The following is a 23,559-nucleotide window of genomic DNA, read 5'->3' as shown; positions in this document are numbered from 1 at the left end:
CTGTGCCTTTCCCCGCTTCCTCCACAGCCACCGGTGCCACACTCCCATTCCCTGTCAGCTCCTCAATCTCCCCCTCAGAATCAGACTCCAACAAGGGCATGACAGATTGTTTTTCACATTTAAGACCGCTGCAGCATCCCTGTGGTCAGATAATCAAAATCTGGACGCTTGGCAACTGACATGTATTTATGAAGGTTGCATGTCCTGGGGTCATATGATCCCCTTTTGCGGAGACTTTGCTGGAGAGGAATTCACATTAAGCTAAATAAAAGGGATTTTATCAAGACAAGGAGTCCTGCTTCATGATCTTGAGAAGCCTAGATCAGAACATGATCACCAAATGAACTGTTGTTCCACTGAGGACTATCTGTATTCCTGTCTTTCAGGAAGAGTTGGCAAAAACCAAAACCAACTAAACAAAACCGAACTCTTCTGATATTTTCTAAATCGCTGAATGGAAACTGTGCCAGTTTATAAACAATTTGTTGATCTCACACTGTCATGCTGAAGCCCACAGCCTTGGAGAAGTGGGCTGTATTTTTCAGGCTAGGCAGGAGATTCCACCTCATGCTGTTTATTTCACGCTTGCACACACAGAGAAAAGCTTCCATTTTTAGTCGACCAGCTGCAGCCAGGCAAGAGATATAAGAGCAACGATTAGCCAGCCATGGAAATTATTTGATGCTTTGAAAAGTCGACATCGGGGAAATCATTGTAGGCATCGCGTTCTATCAAAAAGCATGGCCAAACGTTGGAGACGTAGGCCCAAGCATCTGAGTCACTTAATGGAGACTTCCTAAGCAAAGGTTCTACCTTTTGACCAGGGTTTATGCTGTTGGAAGCCACCACCCCCTCTCCCCGAGGAATGAAATATTTTGGGGAATATTAAAAAAGCAGGATAGAATATTTCCCCTAAAGGAGAAAAAGGGAAAAAAAAAAAACCTTAAGGAAGGAAGAAGGCACCCCCAGTTTTCCTGCCACAACAAAGCAGGAACTGAGTAGGCCAACTGGGTCAGGCAGAAACTTCAGATAAGCAACGAACAATAAGCAACACAATCAAGACAAAGGTTGACAAAATTAACTCAGGCGGACACCTAGGATTTGCATTTTCCCTTCTGCCTATAGAGCCTGCTATGACCCCTATATGACCCCATAGGAATCCAGAAGGTATAAAACCCACCCACTCTAAACTCCATTTGGTTAGCTGTTCCAGAATCACATGTGGTTGGTGGTTCTGCTTCATCAATAGAGGGAACCTTTCTATCCAATCAACCTGCGGCCTCCATTTTATTTCCAAGTGCCTTCCTCCCAGCTTGGATATTTCTTTCAACATGGGGATACTCAGTCATCCAGGTCAATGGTCCCGAACCCTCCTAGTTTGGCAGCCTGGCCTGGCACGGGAGGTGAGCGTGTAAATGGCAAGAGCATATGTGCACACCAGGGGGTGGGATGCAAATATTTTTACTATTGGTTCTGTGGCTATGGCTAGGTGGGAGTGTCTACGTGGGCATGGCTATGTGACTGGGTGGGCATGGCTTCTTCTTCTTCTTCTTCTTCTTCTTCTTCTTCTTCTTCTTCTTCTTCTTCTTCTTCTTCTTCTTCTTCTTCTTCTTCTTCTTCTTCTTCTTCTTCTTCTCCTCCTCCTCCTCCTCCTCCTCCTCCTCCTCCTCCTCCTTGTGCAGCACCCCTGATCCGTGATATTTTTTGGTCCTGGCCTCAGGGAAGCCTCCTGGGGGCAGTTTTGCTCCTCCTCCCTGAGCCCAGGAAGCCAAAAACAGAGTGCAGCACCCCCATGCTCCGTTTTTTTTGGCCTCCAGGGCCTCAGGGAAGCCTCCTGGGTGAAGCAGTAAGACAGTGAGGGGGATTCCGGCACAGCTAATCATCGGAACAGCTGATCATTGGGAGGAATAAAAAAGAAATAGGGGTTCAGCTGTTTTTTTTTTACTACCGGTTCAGCCGAACAGTAGTATTTTTTTACTACCGGTTCGCTCGAACGAGGCTGAACTGGTAGAATCCCACCACTGATGCAACACAGTTCCATTTGTGTGAGTGGTGCTTGCGTGCTCTCCACTGGACCTTTGTGCATGAGTAGAGAGTACTTGTACTCTCACACAAAGCTCCATTCACGTGAATGGAGCTTCGCACACAAGCGCAAGTGGCCTTCAAACGGAATTTTAGACGTGCATGCTTGCCCATCTCTTCTGCACCCTGGTTTTGAACAGGTCGCAGACCGATAGTGGTTCATTGGCCTGGGGATTGGGGACCATAGATCCAGGCCATGGTTGTCCCAAAGGTGCTTTTTCAAGAGGCATGGAGACATTTTTTGTAGAATTGAAGAAGCTTCCTGGATGAGAGGTGAAATGTCTTCAAGGAAAAACAAAGGAAGTCCAGTTGCCTCTTGAAAAAACACCTTTGAGATTTTCTAAACAGCTTGCACATAATCTCTTTCTTTCTTTCCTTCGTCCCTCTTTTCTTTCTTTTTTTCTTTCCTACTTTCCTTCCTTCCTTCTTTCTTTTCCTTTCTTTCTTTTTCATTTCTTCATTTACATTTATTTGTGAAAAGAAAATGAGAAATTCAAACAAGCAAAATGAAAGCAATTAAAATGCGATGGGGAGGATAGGCATGTTACTTTACTTATGCATGTTCCCCCTTAGGAACCTCTTAAACATGGAGTGAGGTCCACAGAAATTAGAATTAAAATGATGAAAGTTTAACATAACCCTTGAAATGTATTTCCCCTTAGCATCAGAGATCTAAATCAAACCTGAGCATTTTATGGGCCCCAGGCTACATCCAACCCTTTGGTTGCTCCTGCATAGATTGCTTTTACTTTGAAGGCAGCTTCTACTTTTTAAAATTTGTGTATGTGTGTGCATGCCAAAGCAACTTTGGAGAGGGGGCACTATATCTGGCTATCTAGCACAGTTTCTGTTTCTTGCATGGCCCCTTGAGAAAATTAATTGCCCGCCCCGATCTATACAGCAATCTTTTAGGAACATTGCGGATGACAATTGCAGCAATTCCAGGAAAAATAAAATCTCTCCATTTTTAGTAAGGAGAATAAACACAAAGCTGCTTTGAAAGTCTCATTTAGTTGATTGGCAAAGCTCAGGATATTTACTGTTGGGATCTTATTGCTTACCAAGCTATCTAAATAATTCCCAAGAATGTGGTTGCATTTGAAACAATATGCAATTTCCATCTTACTGTAATGCCTGTGTAGATATAAAGAGACTTGAGAAATTTACCCATGGATTTCTCTTCAAGCAAAACAGAAGCAATCTGTTCAATAGAATTCAGTGCAAAACTGCCAAGCATTTATGGATTAAGGCCCATTGAAAAAAAATATTCTCAATTCCAAAATTGGAAATCTACCAGGGACTTTGCGATATCCCTGGGATCGACAGGATGAGCTCTTTACATTCACCATCTCTTGGGATGGTTTAGATCCGTTTGGACCGTCCAGGAGCAAAGATATCGGCAGCGATCTCAGACATTCAAGATCGCATGCCATATCGTCGCGACGCCAACTCCGCCCTCCACGTGGAGAGTTTCTATCTACTATTTTAAACTATCAACATCTCTCTTTTGAGAATTGTGAAGTCAAGAAATCAGAAATAGGGTCCTTTCTGCCCTGGCCCCTATATATATATTGATTTGAATTGACTGAAGAATTTTATCAGGAAGCAGCACTGCCAACTTTTTAGGGAACTGCCATGATGGATTGCCTTGATCAGTTTTAATTGCTTATGATTTTATTGCTCTAAAATTGAAATTGATTTTAGTATTTATTCCTTTGATTTATCGATCACATTTAAAAAGTGACTCTGGACAGCATACAATACACACACAGAGAGAGAGATTCCTTTTCACACAGAGATCTCTAATAGGTAGAGAGACTGTTTCTACTGCTGATGTTACAGCTGCATTAACATTTTATGTTTATTCCTATTGTTAACGTTCATTGTACAGTATGCAATTTAAATCTTGTATAGGCACCTTGGCTATGTGTTTGCTCAGTTTGTTTTAATTAAATCTAAATCCTATGAGGACAGGTAGAGAGATGGGCTTCTGTCCAGCTGGTGCAAGAATTTAAAACAGCATAACTTCCCCCAGTTCCATAGAGTAACTACACTTTAGATATCACTCTATCATTCTTAATCCATGCAAAAGATACAGGCAGTCAACCACTAGAGTGATATTTTCTAGACATTAGCTGGTTGTACTAGAGCAAAAAAAATCACACAAAACTACCTGAATTAGACCGTTGTATTGGAATGTATGGATGACCTTGGGGGAATGAATGGTAGAGACATCTCCTAGAAAATGAACAGATGCTTGCCATCAGAAGTTGTGGGTGCTTCATCACTGGCAGTTTTTAAGAAAATAATGGACAAGCACTTGTCTGAAATACTGGTGTATGATCTCCTGCTTGAGCAGGAAGTAGAAGACCTCCAACTCTATTTTATTGATTGATTGAGGCAGGAGGCCCCAGTGGCTTGATAGAGAAAAAAAATTAGGAAGGGACCATTTTTAACTGCTTGATACAGTAGGCCAGAATTCCCTGGTTTTGGTGGGTAGAGGGTACATTCCAGAGAAGTAAGAGGCAACTCAGCCTAGATAGTATGTGTGAGAGAAAGAGGTTGAAGACAGCTCCTCCTTAATAGTTCTATCATAGATGCAGATAATAGTTATCGATTTGGTAAGATTGTGTCTATAGATGTAGTTGTAGAAGAATAGAGTAGAGTAGAGTAGAGTACAGCAAAGGAGAACAGAACAGAATAGAGCACAGCAGAGCACAGCAGAAGAGAAGAGAAGAGAAGAGAAGAGAAGAGAAGAGAAGAGAAGAGAAGAGAAGAGAAGAAGAGAAGAGAAGAGAATTCTGTATTGTCCAAACATGATTGGACACATAAGAAATTTGTCTCTGGTGCATAAGCATTCAGGGTACATAAAAAAAACAAGTAATAAATCATGATCATAATCATAAAATACAATCATCATAAATCATAAGATACAAATGCAAAGTGATCGTCATCAGACACTAAATAAAAGCAATCAACATCAATCATAAGATACAAACAACAAGGTGACAGTCATAGGAAGCTAAAGGAATAGGTAATAGGAAAGATGAGAAGGATAATAAAGAACAGCATGGAAGAACTGTCACATGTCATTGTTGGTTTGGGGCCTGTCATGGACAGAGAGACAAGGAGAACAGGATTCTTGTGTTGAGAAGTACTTGCTCGGAATATAGTCAACTCTGACAATAATATTCTTTTGCTCAAGAAATGGCTGTGAGAAGGCAATTTATTGGAACACACTGCTTGCTAAGTGTCCCTCTCTGATGCTGATTTTCTTTCTCCTTATTTATTAATATGGAATGATTGGGGCTTGCCAAATAAAATTTACAACAGAAGAAGGCCACAATCAGCTCATTAAAGGAGAGAATGTGTCACTGCTCTAGTTGTTGTATCTCTTAAATAAATAAAATGCAATATTTACTGATTCGTAAACACATGATGTTTTTTTTTAATTATCAGTTGCAAATATTATGTTTGCAATTAAATGACATTCTGCTCATAATTGGGAATGAATCTTAACCACAAGCACAGCCAGAGGAGAGGAGAAACCGTAAACCCTTGTACACATACTTCCCTGTATCTCTTTATTTCTGCAAGTTTTTTTTTAATGACACAATTGCTTCCTTACTTTGATTTTGAAGATTGTTTTGTTTCCCTTTATGGTTCTTGGCAATGATATTTAATTGCTCTGTGTGGAAAAACCAAGTTTTGCAAATTATAATGTAATGGTTTTGCTTACGTGTGAGAATGTAGCTGCTGGTTTAGAATGGCAAAATAATAATCTCCAGTAGGGCTATGATGTGTGTTTAAGGCTTATGATAGATAACAGAATAATAGATTTGGAAGGAACCTTGTAGGTCATCTAGTCCAACCCCCTGCTCAATCAGGAGACCCTATACCATTTCTGACAAGTGGCTGTTCAGTCTCTCCTTGAAAGCCTCCAGGGATGAAGCACCCACAACTTCTGAAGGCAAGCCATTCATTTGTTCTTACTATAGTATCAGAACATTTCTCCTTATTTCTAGGTTGAATCATCTCTCCTTGATCAGTTTCCATCCATTGTTCCTTGTCTGGCCTTCAGGTGCTTTGGAAAATAGCTTGACCCCCTCCTTTCTGTGACAGCTTCTCAAATATTGGAACACTGCTATCATGTCTCCCCTGGTCCTTCTCTTCACTAGACTAGACATACCCAATCCATGCAACCGTTCTTCATATGTTTTAGTCTCCAGTCCCCTCATCATCCTGGTTGCTCTTCTCTGCACTCTTTCCAGAGTCTCAACATCTTTTTTTTTATATTTTGTTTACCAAAATTGGATGCAGTATTCCAGGTATGGCCACACTAAGGTTTTATAGAGAGGTACTAATACCTCAGGTGATGTTCTGACCCAGGCTTCGTAAACTAATTATTCACAAACTTGTTTTAAAAACAAAACCTATTTTGTTGCAATGCTGGGAGTTGTTTTCATTCCCAGCTGGAATTAATCTCAAACAGTCCCCCAAGATAAGCACACACCTTTCAGTTCTGTGAAGTGCTGCCAAAAACAGAAGTATCAGATTAATTAGAAAAGAAACCAACCAAAGTACAAGAAAAACCAACCGAAGTACAAAGAGCTTCAAGGATGACTCGGAACCGATCGAACTACTTTGCTTCCTGCAAAGGTTTCATCATCTTGGCCTGACTTTTATCCCTTATGGGAGGGGCAATCACCTCCCAGCCTTACTCCTGAATCGCCCCTTTTGTTTCAGCTGCTCTCGCCTTCTAGCAGCTCTGTGCATATGCACACTGGGAACAGGCTCCCCTGGGTTTTCTACCTTGCTGCTGCCAGATTCCGAAGGCAGCACCCCACTCACAGATGGTCCTGGCTCCATCTCTGCATCAGACACAGGACCCTCATCCAAGTCCTCTCCAGATTCCGTGACTGGTCCTCATTCTTCTCCACTGTCCGATTCCGCTGCCATCTGCACCGGCTGCTGGCGAACCACAACATGTGATATCTGCAAACTAGGAGTAGATAATGATCGATTTTGCAGGGTATATATATATATATTTTCCCCGTAAAGCTGATCAGGTTTGAATATGCAAACAGGAAGGCTGTCCAAATTCACATTTTTCCTAAATACGTTTGCAGCAGTTTAGCACTGTCAGATCTGCAAGATTGTGATGCCAAAATTTGATAGAAAAAAAAAGCATTGAATTGTAACAGTGTGCCGGTAATGGTGGAAGTGACGACAATGATTATGCTACCGCCCGCTCATATCAATATGAATGAGTTGATGTTTTCCAAAAATACAGCACCATATCTGATGTCTGAATAGGCTGAAAAACTCTTTTTTTGGAAAGAAGAACCCAACATTTAAGGTTATTTAATGCCACTTTTTGGGCGGTGAGTATGTTTTAGGGAGCAGCGTGCAACAGAAATTAGCAGTGTAGTCCATTGCAGGTTTAATCAGAAGTAAATTCTACAGTTAGTTCTCGACTTACAAACACAATTGAGACCAAAATTTATGTTGCTAAGAGAGACAGTTGTTAAGTGAGCTTTGCTCCATTTTATGTCCTTTCTGACCACAGTTGTTAAATGAATCACTTCAGTTGTTAAGTTAGCAACATGGTTGTTAAGTAAATTTGGCTTCCTCATTGACTTTGCTGGTCAGAAGTTTGCAAAAAAAGTGATCACATGATCTCAGGACACTGCAACCGTCACAAATACATGCCTGTTGCCAAGCATCTCAATTCTGATCACATGACAATGGGATGTTTCAACAATTGTTAAGTGTTGAAAAACGGTCACAAGTCCCTTTTTTCAGTGCCAGTGTAACTTCAAACAGTCACTAACTGAACCGTTGTAAGTTGAAGGCTACCTGTCTTGACCTCAAGAGGATTTACTCCCAAGGAAAGAAAATGGGAATCAGCTAAAAGTGATCTCATGTGGAGATCTCTATTTTCCACCTCCAACTGTTGCAGTGGATCTATGACATTGATAGAATGAAAGTACCAGAGAGAGATGAATCTATCATTAAAGACTGAAGACAAAAGATACGTAAGGCCATTCAAGCCCTTGATCATTCCATGGCTGTACAGTTAGTCTTTAGCAGATTTAACAGATTAGCAGAGTTGGAAGAGATCTTGGAGGCCATCTAGTCCAAACCCCTGTCCAAGCAGGAGACCCTACACCATTTCTAACAGGTGGGAGTCCAGTCTCTTCTTGAAAACCTCCAGTGATGAAACTCCCACAACTTCCGAAGGCAACTTCTGTTCCATGGGTTGATTGCTCTCACTGTCAGAAAATTTCTCCTTGTTTGCAGGTTGAATCTCTCCGTGATCAGTCTCCATCCTTTATTCCTTATCTGGCCTTCGGGTGCTTTGGGAAATAGCTTGATCCCCTCCTCTCTGTGGCAGCCCCTCAAATATTGGAACATTGCTATCCTGTCTTCCTTGCTCCTTGTCTTCACTAGACTAACCATGCCCAGTTTCTACAATCATTCATCATATGTTTTAGGGTCCAGTCCCCTAAGCATCTTGGTTGCTTTTCACTGTACTAGAGTCTCAACATCTTTTTTATAATGTGGTGAACAAAACTGGATGCAGTACTCTAGGTGTGACTTACTAAGGCTGTATAGAGTGGTATTAGTACCTCATTTGATCTCGATTGTATCCCTCTGTTAATGCAATTTAGGATTGCATTGGCTTTTTTGCCGCTGCACACTGCTGGCTCCTATTTAACTGGTTGTCCACTAAGACTCCAAGATCCCTCTCCCAGTTACTGCTATTGAGCCTGGTTTCACCCAGTCTATATGGCTCCTTTTGGTTTTTCTTGCCTAAGTGTAGGACTTTGCTTTTCTCTATATTGAATTTCATTTTATTAGATATCACCCAGTGTTCTAGGCTGTCAAGATCCATCTGGTTCTTGAGCCTATCTTCTTGGGTGTTAGCTATTCCTGCCAGCTTAGTAACATCTGCAAATTTGGTAAGTTCCCCTTCACAGCTGATCCCAAAATTTCTGTTGCTTAGTAAGGCAGCTGTTAAGTGAACTCTGCTCCATCTTATGACATTTCTTGCCAGAGTCGTTAAGTGAATCACTGCAGTTTTTAAGTTGTTAAATGAATTTGGCTTCCCTGTTGACTTTAGCTGTCAGAAGGTCCTAAAAGGGGGATCATATGACCGCATGGGATGCTGCAACCGTCATAAATATGCAACAAAACTTCATTTTAATTTTTGCCAATTTGTGTACATTCAAAATGACAATAAAATCTAAGTCTAAGTTTAAATATGAACCAGTTGCCAAGCACCTGAATTTTGATCACGTGACCATGGGGATGCTGCAACAATCATGTGAGAAATGGCCATAAGCTACTTTTTCCAGTGCTGTTGCAACTTTGAACGGTCACTAAATGAACTGTTGTATGTCGAGGAGTACCTGCATTTGCCATCTTGGGCTGTTAAAACAAAGAGCAGCAGCAGCAACAAATGCTGGTTCTCTTGGCAGTTTAATCTTCTAGTAGAGAGGATGTTTTTCACGTCTGCTCTTGGGTTTCACACAATCTAAGGGAAAGTGGAATGGAATAACAGAATAACAGAGTTGGAAGGGACCTTGGAGGACCTCTAATCCATCCCCCTGCTTAGGCAGGAAACACTACGCCATTTCAGACAAGTAGTTATTCAATCTTTTCTTAAAAGCTTCCAGTGTTGAAGCATCCACAACTTCTGGAAGCAAGAGTAGAGTAGAGTAGAGTAGAGTAGAGTAGAGTAGAGTAGAATACAGAATAGAATAGAATGGTAGAATGGAGGAATGGAGAGTAGGAGTGAGACGGACGGAGCGGAACGGAACAGAACAGAACAGAACAGAACAGAGTAGAGTAGAGTAGAGTAGAGTAGAATAGAATATAGAGAATAGAATAGAATAGAATGGAATGGAATGGAATGGAATGGAATGGAATGGAATGGGACGGGACGGGACGGGACGGGACGGACGGAACGGAACTGACGGAACTGAACAGAACAGAACAGAACAGAACAGAATAGAATAGAATAGAATAGAATAGAATGACAGAGTTGGAAGGGACCTTGGAGGTCTTCTAGTCCAACCCCCTGCCTAGGCAGGAAACTCTAGACCACTTCAGACAAATGGTTATCCAACATCTTTTTAAAAACCTTCCAGTGTTGGAGTATCCACAACTTCTGGAGGCAAGTTGTTCCACTGATTAATTGTTCTAACTGTCAGGAAATTTCTCCTTGTTTCTAAGTTGCTTCTCTCCTTGATTAGTTTCCATCCACTGCTTCTTGCCCTGCCCTCAGGGGCTTTGGAGAATAGCTTGACTCCCTCTTCTTTGTGGCAGCCCCTGAACTTGTTCTTCAGGGGGGAATTAGCTAAAGAAGGCAAGCAAGAAAAAATGCTGATGCTTTTCCTTATTGATGTAACTAAGCTGCATTTCATCAGAGGCCTCAAACGATCTTAAAGTTGATCGGACTTTGTTTTCTTTCCACATATTTGAAACCCCAGGCAGGAAGTCCTAAGATGAGAATTTTATTGAGCTCCTGTTTTCAAAACGTGACTTAATATGTCATACGTTTAAGCTTGGATTATGGAGGGGGTGGGTGGGAAATGTAAACCGCCCAAAGCTGTCTCACGAACAGCAAACAAAAATTGAATTTGGATGACCCAACACTCGAGAGTCTTGTCATTGTACTGCCTAAGAAGTTAAACTTCCTGGAACAAAGGTTGGAGCTGAGACAATCTGTTCTAACTGGAAAACTAGTTGGATCAGTTTTTCTCAACTGTTGCCGTGTGGATGCAATGGGTTGGAATAAGAGGAAAATTTATTTATGACACATCTGAATGTGCAATTCTCTAATTTCATATTTGGGAACCGACGCATAAAGTGTAAGCTTGTTAGCATTCAAAATGTACGGCTTTCTGAGTTTTATCATGAGGTTTGTTAACAATTATTATTTGTTGCTCATATAATCTTTCAATACCCAATGCTTTAATATTTTTACCCTTCTAATTGTTTTACATTGTCATTTATGCATTGTAAGCCATTCAGAATTGCAGCCTATCAATTAAACATAAAGTATATGACAAAAGTGTATGAAATGTCAATGTACACTATGGAAAAGTCTGAAGGAGGAAGAACTCCTTCCATTCCTGAGAAAATATAAAAAGGGGAATGTTAAAACAATGACAGGTAGCCCTCGACTTAAGACCACAACTGAGTCCAAAATTGCTGTTGCTAAGTGAGATATTTCTTCTAAGCGAGACAGTTTTGCCCCATTTTACAGCCTTTATTGCCACAATCGTTAAGTGAATCATTGCAGTTGTTAAGTTAGTAACATGGTTGCTAAGTTAGTAACATGGTTGCTTAGTGATAATCATAGGTTACTAATAAGCAATCAAATCATACTAGGAAACAAATAAAACAATATAAATTGCAAAGATACAGCAACATGGTTATAGTCATAAGTGGGAAGAGAAGAATAATAGTAATAGAGTCTTAGTAAATAAGTTAACCATGTTGTGGGAATTTGTTGTTTAACAGAGGGATGGCATTCAGGGGAAAACTGTTCTTGTGTCTAGTTGTTCCGGTGTGCAATGTCCTATAGTGTCGTTTTGAGGGTAGAAGTTGAAACAGTTTATGTCCAAGATGTGAGGTGTCTGTAGATGTTTAAGAAAACAAGACTTCAGCAGTAAAGGCAATTTATGAAGAGGAATGCAATTCCACAAGAGTGTTGGGTGAACAAAAATTCGTTTTTATCTCTGTAGCAAGAAGAGTGAAGGTTGGAGAACATAAGCCACTGACATGCCATGTTGGAGAAAAGAGTGACAGTGAGGAATGGCCTTGGGTCCAGAAGAGGAGAGCCACAGCTGAGAAGCCGCTGGAAGGGTAGACAAGTGTGTCTGTTTCCAAGACACGGCTAATTAATCTGCGATAACATGGTCTTAATAGATTGCATTGAGCCAACATAATTGTCCCCAAGGGATCATATTAAGAAGTTATCCGATTAAAATATGAGAGGAAGCCTTGAAAAAGGCAGATCCTGTTGGTGGTGGTGGAGAGAACTGTAAGATGTGATTAATCTTGACATGCTCAATGCACTCATCCGTGGTGACCAGCATTCTCCAGTCTGGGGTTTGTTTGTTTGTTTTTGTTTCCCCCCCAGAAGATGGATGATGAGTTATTAGACTTACATTCTGTTTTCCTCTGAGAGTTCAAGGAAACTTGCAGGGGAATTTCACTTAAATTCCTTATTACAATGATCTTGTGAAATAGACAGTTTGTTCCAGACACGATGAAGTCAACCAAAACGGACTTGGGAGGTGAAAGGCAGGCTCCATCCAACAGCTGGTCTGTCTGGACAGAAACTGGATGGAAATCTGGAATGGAGTGGCCTATAAATGTAATAATGAAATAAAACCAAGTTAGCCTTGCCAGATAAAGAATTCTATTCTATCAGAGGAACTGAGATAGAGAATGCAACTGAAGGATTGTGAATATGGGGAAGGGCTTTCAGTGAATTTTAAATTTGAACATCTATGCCCTGAATTTTACAATGAGTTTATGTAAGCTCAACTATTTATTATGCCTAAAAAACAGCTCTAGAGAGGTAGACTGCTTCATGTGGCCTATGAGATAATGAGGTAGGTAGGTAGGTAGGTGGATAGATAGATAGATAGATAGATAGATAGATAGATAGATAGATAGATAGATAGATAGATAGATAGATAGATAGATAGATAGATAGGCAGACCGACAGATATGATAGATAGGACCAATCTGGCCTAGTAGTGGTTAAGGTACCAGGCTAGAAACAAGGAATGTGTGAGTTCTAGTCCTGCTTTTGGCATGAAAACTGCCTGGGTGACTTCGGATCAATCACCAGAGCACTGTGAGTTCTAGACATGCTTTTGGCATGAAAATCAGCAGACCAGTTATCCTCTCTGAGCCCAACCCACCTCTGACACAAACTGGTTGTGGGGAAAGAAGAGGAAGAAGGTCTCAAATCTCCCCGTGACTGGCCCAAAGTCCCCCAGCTGGGTTTCATGACTAAGACAGGTCTTGAATTCATAGTCTCCTGCTTTCTAGCCTGGTGCCTTAACCCCTAATTAAGCCATTTGGCTTTTCTAAGTATGAAAAAGATTTGGAAAGAAAGAACTATTGAAAAAAGCAAAGTTCTCCATGAATGAGTCCAAAAGTCTGCCTCTCTGAATATGGGAAGGGAAGTAACCATAAGGACTAGTCTTCTGGCCAAAGTACTATTAGGCTATCAAGCACTTCCTATAGAAAGTTGGTAGACGTGCAATCTCTAGCCAGAGACTTTTAACAGATTGGCAGAGTTGGAAGGAACCTTGTAAGGTCATCTAGTCCAACTCTCTCCCTCCCCTGCCCAAGCAGGAGACTCTATACCATTTCTGACAGAGGGCAGTCCAGTCTCTTCCGGACCCATTTGGTCCAAATCGTGTACTACCAGATGTCAAATGAGATTCTGCTGGGTTAGTGACTGATCAGGTAATAGAACAAGGCTAATAAAGAGGCAAAGAAATCCTAACGTGCGAAAATGAATTAAACAATAATGTTTATTTGGTCAATAACCAGCAAAATTTAAAAAGAACAAAAACAGAGTGAAGCAAATAAATACAGTGATAGAGTAATAACCAGCAAAATATATCACACAGTATAACATTCACTCCTCTATGACTACGTTAATACAGTTGTTAATTGGATGATAAATCTCAAACATGAATAGGTATAAAGTAAAAACTACTGTATGCATCTCCTAACAATTTATGTTTTAAGATGCTGCCAACGTTGATGATTTTTTAAATTAGGTCCCATCAAATCATTGTCGGCTCCTAGTAATCATATAATTAGAGTCTTCTCATGGGAATGTTAATACAGTTTTTAGAAGTTTAGGAAAAATGTTTCTTTTTAAAAATCACTCTTCATTTGTCCCCAAATATTCAGTGCATCTGATGTGTAAGTTACTCAAGGAGAACATTCTTCAGGCAATGAATAATGTAGAAACTCACTTGCTTTTTGACATATGGAAATTTTTCTGGTATAGTGACTGAAAGAAGTGCTCTAAGATTTTGCATTTTTCCAAAACGATGGCTGACTATGATTAACCCAATGAGTAATATACTGGATCTGCTGAAAAGGCACTATTTATTTATTTGATTTGTCAATCGCTTACAAGATAATAGGTATAAATAAATTACACAGGAAATAGATACGAATAAATGGGGATAATAGGACAGGGACGGTAGGCACAGTTGTGCACTTATGCACGCCCCTTACAGACCTCTTAGGAATGGGGTGAGGTCAATAGTGAATAGTTTAAAACTACTAATCTATCACTAGATTAGTAGTTGACTGGATTGAGTTTGGTATATACTTGTTTTCACTTCCCTCCAAAGAATGTGAGGAGGATTAAAATAACAGAATAACAGAGTTGGAAGGGACCAACTTAACTTACTGCACCTCTGTATGGTTTGCCAATTGCACAGGGGCAGATAGGAAAGCACTCCAGAGGGTTAACATCATTGCCCAGAACATTATTGGTTGCCCTCTCCCCTCTTTGGAAGAGCTTTATAGCTCCCGCTGCCTTAAGAAAGTTCAAAACATTCTCAAAGATCCATCTCATCCTGGGCACCCCCTTCTTTTGAACTATTACGGTACAAGATAATAAAAACAAGGACAAATAGGCTGAAAAACAGCTTCTATCCCAGAGCAGTATCCCAGAGCAGTAGCTCTTTTGAATGGTGTTGGGGGGTTTTGGTTCAATGTGTGGAGAGTGAAGGACAGGGGTGGGATTCTTCCATTTCGCACCTATTCGCTAGAACCGGTTGTTAACATTCTAAGCAGTTGGGAGAAGCGGTTGTTAGAAGAAATTACTGGCCTCATCCTGTAAGGAAGGCAGGAAAGGAAACATTCTGGTGTTGCTTACAGAAACTGCCTCTCCGTTAACCCTTATAACATTCTTGGCAGGACTAGACTTCCTGTCTCAGGAACGTCTCTGGAGGTTTTTCCCCCTCCTTTGCTGATACTTTGCTTGTGTGGAGTGACCATTCAAAGTTACAATGGCACTGAAAAAAGTGACTTATGACCATTTTTCACACTTATGACTGTTGCAGCATCCCCACAGTCACGAGAGGCCAGGCGAGGGGATGCGTGCCTCAATGTGAGTGATATTGAGTTGGCCAGACCCAGACAATAACATGACCATCAAGCCATGTCCACCCAGTCACATGACCACCAAGCCACGCCCACCACCTAAGCCACGCCCACAGAACCGGTTGTTAAAAATTTTGAATCCCACCCCAGTGAAGGATGTGTGTTTGTGTTTATTTTCATGTTCATGGTAATGATGTGCACTGAAGATGGTGTTTGATTTCATTTATGAGGTGCAATGACAATAAACTAAACTAAACTAAACCTTGGAGGTCTTCTAGTCTAACCTCCTGCCCAGGCAGGAGACACTGTACCATTTCAGGTAAATAGTTGTCCAGTCTCTTTTTGAAAGCCTCCAGTGATGGAGCACCCACAAGTTCTGGAGTTAAGCCATTCCACTGATTCATTGTTCTCCCTAGAGAGGACAATGGACATTTCTCCTTAGTTCTAGGTTGCTTCTCTCCTTGATCCGTTTCCCTCCATTGCTTCTTGTCCTGCCTACAGGTTCTCAAAACTGAGGTGTTGTGGTTTGTTTTTTATATAGCTTAGCTTCTGCTACCTGTTTGAATTTAGAACTGAGGAAAAGAGCATTACTGGCATTCACAAGTATGTTTTTCAATTTATTTGTAGCGTTCTCTGCTCTTTAGGGATTTGAAAGGTTTCTGCAACCTGAGTGGAGGAAGCAAAAACTGGAAGGCGAAAGCAAAAAAAAAAAAACAGCACGGAAAAAATAATTAAAGAGCCACTGGTATAGGCATCGATGCAAAAGGAAAATGAAATATATACCACTTGGCTCGGTTTAGATTGGCAGGTGGGAAGGCAGCTGTTCTGATTCTGTGGGTCTAGGAAGGAAGAAGGGAGACGGCGAAGGAAGGTGGGTGATGTGGAGATAAGACCAAAAAAGACACGGCAAGATGGTTTCAAGGAAAGTTGAAGGCTGTCTCCTCCCTCGGTTCAGCCATGAAGGGGATATTGCATGAGGCACATCTTCATGCATAGCTGAGTCACACACACATCATGCCAAGGGTTGGTTGGGTTTATTAGATTTATTTTATTACTTTAATTCAAAGCAGCCAATATGTATAATGCTTCTTCCTCCTCCTCCTCCTCCTCTTTTCCCCCCAACAACAACCCTGTGAGGTGGGTTGGGCTTGAGAGAGCGTGGCCAGCCCAGAGTCATTCAGCTGGGTTTTGTGCTGGATTTCAGGACTAGAACTCACAGTCTCCTGGTTTTCATCCAGACTCACCCCCTTTTGGTAGAACGACTCTCTAGTCCACTATAGGTAGTCCTCGACTTACAACAGTTCATTTAGTGACCATTTGGGGTTACAATGGCACTGGAAAAAGTGACTTGTGGCCAATAAAGGAGAACATTTGTAGCTCAGGATTGAAATGAGGGGTCCTTGGTGCTCTCTGAGCATGGTTGTTTTCTTGCAGATATTTCATGACCCAAACTAGGTAACATCATCAGGGTTAGTTAGGGTAATGAAACGTTTGTAAGAAAACAATCAATCTTAGAGAGCACCAAGGACCCTTTTGATGACCCGGGAAGCAGCACACACGTAACAAATTCCCAAACATAAATAAATTTCCTTTAATGCCTCCAACGTGGCCCCCTGTTCAATTGTTCTCAGTTGGAGATTAAACCCTTTCCAAAATAGTCTCCAAAAGAAAGAAATACAGTCCAAACTCAAAGAACAGATAGCGAAGAAATAAAAAATCAAAAACAAACCACACTGAAGGAATTTCCACAACAGACCAGGATAATTACAAACTTCAAGAAGATAACAAGGCACAATCCATTGGAAGAATGCCAACCAAGATAAACCTCAGCCAGAAATAAAACACATTTTGCTTCTAGCAACGCAGTGTTTTAAACGTCCCTCCTATATACTATTCCCCCCAGATGTAGCCAATGAGGGGGATCATGGCCGCTTCCTCTCCTGTAAGCCACGTTGTTCCCTTCTCCGTTCCTCCCTGCGTGCCCTAGGAATGCAGAGGGGATGGGCCTGGGTCTTCCTCTGACTGCCCAGCCAGCCTCTGCCCTTCCCCAGCCTCCTCCACAACCTCTGGAGCTACACTTCCTCCTCTCCCTCAGTCTCCAACAGGGGCACGACAACCCCTGATATGACCATTTTTTACACGTACAACTGTTGTGGCATCCCCATGGTCACATGATCAAAATTCAGATACTTGACAAATATTTATGATATTTATGATCCCCAGGTCATGTGATCCCCTTCTGACAAGTTAACTTAACTTAAATTATTACCAATTTAGTAACTGAAGTAACTTAACTTAAGTTGTTACTAAGTGTAGTCCTCAATGGAACTGCATCTACATGGAGGGAAGTATACAGTGGGGTACAGTGGTGGGATTCAAAAAAAAATTATCAGTTTTGTGGGTGTGGTGTGGCTTGGTGGGTGTGGCAGAGGAAGGATACTGCAAAATCTCCATTCCCTCCCCACTAACCTGCTTTCTAGCTTTGTTCTCCTGTGCAGGGCAACCAAAGAAGACCCAGCTGATCAGCTGGGACTCGGGAGGCAGAGAAGAAATGGGGCAGGGCCAATCAGAGGTGGGATTTGCCTGTTCTCCAAACTACTAAAAATTTCCACTACTGGTTCTCCAGAGCTGGTCAGAACCTGCTGAATACCACCTCTGGTGGGGTACCCTCAGGCCCTGTTTTAGGCCCAGTACTCTTCAATATCTTCATCAATGACTTGGACAAGGGGATAGATGGGGAAGTCATTAAATTTGCAGATGACACCAAGCTAGCAGGAATAGCCAACATTCCAGATTCAGAAGTTAGGCTTAAGATACAGAAGGATCCTGACAGAATTGAACATTGGGCGCTACCTAAGAAAATGAAATTCAAAGGCGAAAAAAGTAAGGTTCTACTTTTAGGTAAGAAAAACAAAATGCCCAGGTACAGTATATATGGTACCTTGCTCAACAGTAGTAACTGTGAGTGGAATCTTGGAGTCCTAGTGGACAATCATTTAAATATGAGCCTGCAGTGTGCTGCAGCTGCCAAAAAAGCCAAAATACTTCTAGGCTGCATTAATGGAGGGATAGAATCAAGATCGTGTAAAATGTTAATACCATAGTAAGACTACACTTGGAATATTGCATCCAGTTTTGGTCCCCACGATGTAAAAAAGATGTTGAGACTCTAAAAAAGATGCAGAGAAGAGCAACAAAGATGATTAGGGGACTGGAGGCTAAAACATATGAAGAATGATTGCAGGAATTGGGTATGTCTAGTTCAATGACAAGAAGGACTACGGGTGACATGATAGCAGTGTTCCAGTATCTCAGGGGTTACCACAAAAAGGGAGTCAGCTTATTCTCCAAAAGCCCTGAAGGCAGGACTAGAAGCAATGAGTGGAAACTAATCAAGGGGAGAAGCAACTTAGAACTAAGGAGAAATTTTCTGACGATGAGAACAATTAATCAGTGTAACAACTTGCCTCCAAAAGTTGTGAATGCTCCCACACTGGAGGTTTTTAAGAAGAGATTGAACATTTGTCTGGAATTCTATAGGGTTTCCAGTCTAAACAGGGTTGGACTAGAAGACCTCCAAGGTCCTTTCCAACTCTCTTATTCTATTCTACTAATGACCGCTGCATTCACTGAATGACCACCGCAAAAATGCTTGCAAAATCAAGCAGGGCCAACTGGTCTCACTTGTCATGATTTATGATTGAAATGGTAGGCTCAATTATGTGATATGTTGAGGTCTACCTGTATCTTTATTCCATTACAGGTGAAAGAAAAGGAGTCCCTGTGGATTTTATTCCACAAATCATTGCCGACTCTAGGGGGCAGTGCTCTTCTCTATTTCAAGGCCATTGAGCCAGCGCTGTCCAAAAGACGTCTCCATGGTCATGTGGCCAGCATGATGGCACTGAGCGCTGTTACCTTCCCACCGAAGTGATATCTATTTATCTACTCGCATTTGCATGCTTTTGAACTGCTAGTTTGGCAGGATGGCGACTCACCCAGTCATGTGGAGCTGGGATCTCGAACTTGGACTGCCAGCTTTCCAGGCCACAAGCTCAGCATCTTAACCACTGAGACGCTATGCTGCCCCTTCATGCTATTATAGGGAGGGAAGAAAATCAAAGCTATTTCAATAGTAAACCACTGCTGCTAAATTCTTTGCATGTCATAAAATGCATGTATTGATAGAGGAGCATACCATCTATATTTAGTGGTACTTTGGTTATAATTATAGTATGACCTCTCACATCCACCATCATCTTTAGACTGTGCTGTAGAACAGGGGCTGCCAACCTTTTGGACCTCAGGAACCACCAAACTCATAATTTTAAATCCCGCGGACCAGAGACCCTGGGAAAAAACTTTTTAAAAAGTCTGCAGGAAAATACCCCATCCCGTTTTCCTACTGATCGGCCATTCTTTACCATCTCCAGCTCCTTTCTCATGGGGGGTTGGAGAGAGACACTTTTGGCTTCATGCAAGGAAAGCAGCAGAAGCAGCAGAAGTCTTTCTTTCTCTCCCCCAAACTCTGCCAGAGATGAGTCTTTGCTGGCGCAGTCTCTTGGAACAGGATGCCTTGCAGGGTCCCAAAGACTCATTTCTGGCAGAGTTTGGGGGAGAGAAAGAAAGACTTTTGATGCTTTCTTTGTGTGCAGCCAAAAGCAGAAGAAGAAAGAAGTGGAAGGAAGCAGCCTGGTGGCCAGGCGAGGCACGTGGGGTGAGTGGGGCAAGCTCCTCCCATCACTTCATGTTGTTCGCAATGCAAGGGACGCAAGCCTTGTGTGTTCCCGTGGGCCATGTGGGCAGGGCAGCCTTGTGTACAGCCTGGATTAATTGCTTTGGGGGGGTGACATTTCTCTGCGGACCACCAAAATTTTCTTGCAGACCACCAGTGGACCCCGGCCCACTGATTGGCAACCACTGCTATAGAAGAAGGTGAAAACCAAAATGGAATTAGAAAAATGTCAGTGTGATTTCCTCCACCCCCCAGTTCTTGTTCAAGAAAGAAACAAGGGAGGAGAGGTAGGTATATAGGAGGTTATAAATTGCCTTGAGGCCATCAATGTGCTTCTTGGTCGTTAAACTAAAAATAAATTGGAACTCCATGCCAAGTTCACATGGAAACTGGCCCAAGTATATCTCAAGGTAACATTACTTAATCATGTGGATGAAGAAAATTGAATAGCATCTTTTCATCGGGGAAGGAAGAGGCGGGGCACATCCTCTTGGGTGATTACTTTGGTTCAATAATGAGTTTCTGCACATGCACAAAGGTTTGTTATATTCAGGTAGCCCACTCTTCTAGTAGTATAGGCATTACAGGTGTTGTTCAGTATTTCTAGCAATTGTGCAATCAGCAGCAAATACAAATACAGAAGAGCATCGGATGCCAGCAGAAGAGAGGTGTGCAGCTATTGACCTCAGAGGGCCAGTGTGTGTGTGTGCGTGTGTGTGTGTGTGTGTGTGTGTGTATGTGTATTTTGCTTCTCAAAATAGGCAAGCCAAGGAGAAAGGTAGAACAAATATAACATAAGAGATAAGGTAACCTTTATTGTCATTTTTTAGTGTGGGCACAGTGACACAGATTCAAAATGAAAATCTGTTGCCTGCTCTCAAAAGAAAGTACATGTCAACCCATACATACACATAACACACAAATACAAATGCTACACAGAGAGAGAACAGAGACAGAGAGAGAGAGACAGAAACAGAGAGACAGAGACAGACATGTTCTGCTTTGGATATGTCAGATAACATTGAAAATTGTGAGAGGTACTTCCTGTCAGGTCCAAGCCAAGGATGACACTGTGAAATCCAATCAAGTTCAATTCTTTATTTGTTTACACCTGCAGACAAATTCCTGTTTTTCCGAAAATGCTGGAAGTGACGAAACGGGGCTAGTTTTCAGCCTGCAGAAGCCTGCAGAAACCTTCCTCAAGCATTTGGGAGGCCGAAAAAGGCCTCAAACCCACTGAAAATCAGCTGTGAGGCGCCGTGCAGGTAAGGGGGCAGCAGGGAGTCGGTGGGTGGGTGGGGATTGTGCGCGCATGTGTAGGGGATGTGGTGAGGGGCACACATTGCCTTCTGGGTGCTGGCATGCGAGTGCAAGCATGCAAGCACATGCACAATTTCTGGCACAGGAGCCCCAAAAGGTTAGCCACCACTGTCATGTTGTATCTCTCACAGTAAAAAGCTACAGAGGCAGCAAGTAGGTTACCACAATTCTTCTAAGAATTCATTGACAAAAGATACTGGACCCCAGGTCCATATTCTCTGTCTAAATATAGAGGGTTGAAGCAGAAATAAATACATTTTCTTCTTCCATGCAAAAACAGGAGCACCACACAATCAAGAATGAACAAAAGAGCTAAGGAAGTCTGCCACTGTTGTCGCTTTTGTGAAGCAGAAGGCAACTAACGTCTCTTGCCTCTTGCGCTCTCTCTCACAATCGCTCTGCTGGTTTTCCTTTTGTTTATTTTTTTGAGGAGGGGAGGGGAGGGAGAAGGGTGATTGGGAACGATTTGGAAAAGCAAAAAGTTTTGCGAAAAGCCAAAATGTTCAATCTGGCCCCGGAGGAGTCCTGCTGCTATTAATCAGTACCTCACTCTCGTTTCAGAATCCTATTCTGTGAAAACTATTATTCGCCCACTGCCAATCTTAACGATGCAACTTCTCACTTGTGTATTTCAGCTCCCCTCCTACATCCCAGCATGAAATGCCATGGCCAGGATGAAAGATGGCTACTTTCCATCAAAGTCTGAAGTGGGTTGGTAAGGCTGGTTTAAAGGCACCGGGGAGCTCTCCTGCGCAATTACAGCCCCATTGTTTTAAATGCGTTAATCAGCGCAATCCTCAGGTGGTTCGTCTGGACTTAAACCCTCAAAGAAGGCCGGAATGCTTTCTCCTGTGCATAAAAGCTATGGAGCCAGAGGCAAAACCTCCTCTCAACGGCAGGATTTTTTTTTTTTTATCTCTGGCAGTCAAAGATACATTAATAATAATAAATATCAATTCCAAATTTGGGGATGATATGAGTATCATTCCATTCCATGATGATGGAGCTGGTTCTTCTGAGGGAACAAACCTTTGTTCCTCTCTAAATTTCAGGCAGGGGCTCAACAGGTTGAAATTATTTATGGATTGGTTTGATCTGCTTGTATTACTTTAGAAAGAACTCGAGGTGGAGAACACACATATCACAGGAGTTATTCTTCCTCTTATTTTCTCTACAATAGTTCCCTGAGGTGGGTTGTGCTCAACAGTGGGATCCTACCTGTTCCACTACCAGTTCTGTGATCACACGCACGCACACACACACACACACACACACACAGAGCTTTCTACACACCAGCTGAGGCCTGTAGCATCAATCAGCTGAGAGGATAAAGGAAAAGTGCAGTGGTGGGTAGGAGGGCTGATCCTGCGCTTTTCTGTTCTTTCTCCTCTGCGCTGATTGTCAGAGGCTTTTTTCCCCTCCTCTCAGCAGATTGTTGGAGGATTTTTTTTTTTAACAACTGGTTCGGTTGAACCGATCTGAACCGGTCGCACACCACCACTGGTTGGGCTGAAAGAGAATGACTGGCCCAAAGTCACCCAGCCAGCTTTCATGCCTAATGTGGGGGGACTAGAACTCTCCGTCTCCTGGGGAATTGGCCCAAAGTCACCCAGCCGGTTTTCATGACTAAAGTGGGACTAGAATTCACAGACTCCTAGTTTCTAGGCCAGCACTTGTCAACTGAAAATTCAGGCATAAGGACAGGTAAAATTGGCAAATTGATGGATAACTAACTCTATTATCCAAAGAGAACCACCATGTTGCATGGAAGTATATTACGGAAAAGCGAATGCAAGGAACATACAGTGAGGAAAGCATCCCATTGGGTGGGTTTCCTGGCAGAATCCTGGCCGAGGCATTCATCCTTACAGGTCAGACTTTGTCTGGTGTTATTGTTGCTTAACAATTGTCAGAGTCGGTTCCAAATATAGTATGAATCCCAAAAAGGGCAGTGGTGACGAGCTCCTTTGAAACTCTGCCATTCGAGGAAGTGAAGAATGAACAACTCTCATTTGAACAATCTGTCATAGCGACCAAGCAGAAATAATTATGACACATCACAAAAATCGCACCCAAGTAGAAATATGGTATCCAAGCCAGAAACATTAAGATTGGAAAAAAAAAATGTTCTACTTCAGTGTTTCTCAACCTTGGTCGCTTGAAGATGTAAGGACTTCAACTCCCAGAATTCTCATCCCTGAGGAATTCTAGGAGTTGAAATCCATAAACCCAAGGAATGGGCTGCAAGGGGTTCG

At 42.1% G+C, this 23,559-nt stretch overlaps 2 long non-coding RNA genes across 3 annotated transcripts; one reads left to right on the top strand and one right to left on the bottom strand.

The window, feature by feature from the left end:
• Nucleotides 1-6,497: 6,497 nt before the first annotated feature.
• LOC148131552 (uncharacterized) lies at nucleotides 6,498-12,711 on the bottom strand. Its single transcript, XR_015749056.1, has 4 exons — nucleotides 12,267-12,711; nucleotides 10,232-10,447; nucleotides 9,498-9,622; nucleotides 6,498-7,084 (listed from the first exon to the last, which is right to left on the bottom strand). It is a non-coding gene; the product is annotated as an uncharacterized LOC148131552 (long non-coding RNA).
• LOC148131551 (uncharacterized) lies at nucleotides 10,755-22,267 on the top strand. 2 transcript variants are annotated; one of them, XR_015749055.1, is made up of 3 exons: nucleotides 10,755-10,961; nucleotides 21,102-21,249; nucleotides 21,940-22,267. It is a non-coding gene; the product is annotated as an uncharacterized LOC148131551 (long non-coding RNA). The 2 variants fall into 2 exon arrangements; XR_015749054.1 differs by lacking the exon at nucleotides 10,755-10,961 and adding an exon at nucleotides 11,816-11,969.
• Nucleotides 22,268-23,559: the final 1,292 nt, after the last annotated feature.

Source organism: Notechis scutatus, chromosome 3 (genome assembly GCF_049901735.1).
Source record: "Notechis scutatus isolate UNSWTSFEM ecotype Mainland chromosome 3, rNotScu1.2, whole genome shotgun sequence".
NCBI classification, from domain to species: domain Eukaryota; kingdom Metazoa; phylum Chordata; class Lepidosauria; order Squamata; family Elapidae; genus Notechis; species Notechis scutatus.
This window is presented reverse-complemented; position numbering and strand designations above follow the sequence as displayed.